Genomic DNA, 3,007 nt, shown 5'->3' with positions numbered 1-3,007 from the left:
GCCACGATGGATGCACGGGATCCCGGCTCCGGGTCCGCGGGCCTCGGTCGGGGACCTCCGCCGTCGCCTCGGTGCCCCCGCCGGACCCCGGGGGTGCCCGCGACGGGCAGTCGTCCCGGTCTACCGGGGCCCCGGCCGGATCAGCCTTTCTGTTTCCCCCGCCACGATGGATGCACGGGATCCCGGCTCCGGCGCCGCGGGCCTCGGTCGGGGACCTCCGCCTTCGCCTCGGTGCCCACGCCGGACCCCGGGGGTGTCCGCGCCGGGCAGTCTTCCCGGTCTACCGGGGCCCCGGCTGGATCAGCCTTTCTGTTTCCCCCGCCACGATGGATGCACGGGATCCCGGCTCCGGGTCCGCGGGCCTCGGTCGGGGACCTCCGCCGTCGCCTCGGTGCCCCCGCCGGACCCCGGGGGTGCCCGCGACGGGCAGTCGTCCCGGTCTACCGGGGCCCCGGCCGGATCAGCCTTTCTGTTTCCCCCGCCACGATGGATGCACGGGATCCCGGCTCCGGCGCCGCGGGCCTCGGTCGGGGACCTCCGCCTTCGCCTCGGTGCCCACGCCGGACCCCGGGGGTGTCCGCGCCGGGCAGTCTTCCCGGTCTACCGGGGCCCCGGCCGGATCAGCCTTTCTGTTTCCCCCGCCACGATGGATGCACGGGATCCCGGCTCCGGGTCCGCGGGCCTCGGTCGGGGACCTCCGCCGTCGCCTCGGTGCCCACGCCGGACCCCGGGGGTGCCCGAGACGGGGAGAGGGCCGGGTCTACCGGGACGGCCTCGGGCGGGTCCGGCTTACCGGGGCCCCGGCCGGATCAGCCTTTCTGTTTCCCCCGCCACGATGGATGCACGGGATCCCGGCTCCGGGTCCGCGGGCCTCGGTCGGGGACCTCCGCCGTCGCCTCGGTGCCCCCGCCGGACCCCGGGGGTGCCCGCGACGGGCAGTCGTCCCGGTCTACCGGGGCCCCGGCCGGATCAGCCTTTCTGTTTCCCCCGCCACGATGGATGCACGGGATCCCGGCTCCGGCGCCGCGGGCCTCGGTCGGGGACCTCCGCCTTCGCCTCGGTGCCCACGCCGGACCCCGGGGGTGTCCGCGCCGGGCAGTCTTCCCGGTCTACCGGGGCCCCGGCCGGATCAGCCTTTCTGTTTCCCCCGCCACGATGGATGCACGGGATCCCGGCTCCGGCGCCGCGGGCCTCGGTCGGGGACCTCCGCCGTCGCCTCGGTGCCCCCGCCGGACCCCGGGGGTGCCCGCAACGGGCAGTCGTCCCGGTCTACCGGGGCCCCGGCCGGATCAGCCTTTCTGTTTCCCCCGCCACGATGGATGCACGGGATCCCGGCTCCGGCGCCGCGGGCCTCGGTCGGGGACCTCCGCCTTCGCCTCGGTGCCCACGCCGGACCCCGGGGGTGTCCGCGCCGGGCAGTCTTCCCGGTCTACCGGGGCCCCGGCCGGATCAGCCTTTCTGTTTCCCCCGCCACGATGGATGCACGGGATCCCGGCTCCGGGTCCGCGGGCCTCGGTCGGGGACCTCCGCCGTCGCCTCGGTGCCCCCGCCGGACCCCGGGGGTGCCCGCGACGGGCAGTCGTCCCGGTCTACCGGGGCCCCGGCCGGATCAGCCTTTCTGTTTCCCCCGCCACGATGGATGCACGGGATCCCGGCTCCGGCGCCGCGGGCCTCGGTCGGGGACCTCCGCCGTCGCCTCGGTGCCCCCGCCGGACCCCGGGGGTGCCCGCAACGGGCAGTCGTCCCGGTCTACCGGGGCCCCGGCCGGATCAGCCTTTCTGTTTCCCCCGCCACGATGGATGCACGGGATCCCGGCTCCGGCGCCGCGGGCCTCGGTCGGGGACCTCCGCCTTCGCCTCGGTGCCCACGCCGGACCCCGGGGGTGTCCGCGCCGGGCAGTCTTCCCGGTCTACCGGGGCCCCGGCCGGATCAGCCTTTCTGTTTCCCCCGCCACGATGGATGCACGGGATCCCGGCTCCGGGTCCGCGGGCCTCGGTCGGGGACCTCCGCCGTCGCCTCGGTGCCCACGCCGGACCCCGGGGGTGCCCGAGACGGGGAGAGGGCCGGGTCTACCGGGACGGCCTCGGGCGGGTCCGGCTTACCGGGGCCCCGGCCGGATCAGCCTTTCTGTTTCCCCCGCCACGATGGATGCACGGGATCCCGGCTCCGGGTCCGCGGGCCTCGGTCGGGGACCTCCGCCGTCGCCTCGGTGCCCCCGCCGGACCCCGGGGGTGCCCGCGACGGGCAGTCGTCCCGGTCTACCGGGGCCCCGGCCGGATCAGCCTTTCTGTTTCCCCCGCCACGATGGATGCACGGGATCCCGGCTCCGGCGCCGCGGGCCTCGGTCGGGGACATCCGCCTTCGCCTCGGTGCCCACGCCGGACCCCGGGGGTGTCCGCGCCGGGCAGTCTTCCCGGTCTACCGGGGCCCCGGCCGGATCAGCCTTTCTGTTTCCCCCGCCACGATGGATGCACGGGATCCCGGCTCCGGCGCCGCGGGCCTCGGTCGGGGACCTCCGCCGTCCCCTCGGTGCCCACGCCGGCCCCCGGGGGTGTCCGCGCCGGGCAGTCGTCCCGGTCTACCGGGACGGCCTTGGGCGGGTCCGGTTTACCCGGGCCTCGGCCGGCCTAGAGTGTTTCTGTTTCCCCGCCTTGATGGATGTACGGGATCCCGGCGCGGGGGCCCCGGGCCTCGGTCGGGGACCTCCGCCGTCGCCTCGGTGCCCGCGCCGGGGCCCTGGGGTGTCCGTGACGGGCAGCCGTCCCGGTCTACCGGGACGCTCGGGCGGGACCGGTTTACCCGGGCCTCGGCCGGACCGGAGTGTTTCCGTTTTCTGCTTCCCTGCCAGGATGGCTGCGAGGGGTTGATTGAAAGAGCTGGTTTGACGTGAAAAGCTTGACTTCAAGTGAAAAGTTTGTTACAATTTCTGCCATCTTCCTTCCTCCAAAGTTTTGGGTGTAGTTTTCCCAGAGGAACCTCTCGTAGGCCTTTCATTTCTCATCTTAAC

Source organism: Pituophis catenifer, unplaced genomic scaffold (genome assembly GCF_029215685.1).
Source record: "Pituophis catenifer annectens isolate HBS135680 unplaced genomic scaffold, rPitCat1.0.hap2 SCAF_44, whole genome shotgun sequence".
In the NCBI taxonomy this organism is placed as follows: Eukaryota; Metazoa; Chordata; class Lepidosauria; order Squamata; family Colubridae; genus Pituophis; species Pituophis catenifer.
This window is presented reverse-complemented; position numbering follows the sequence as displayed.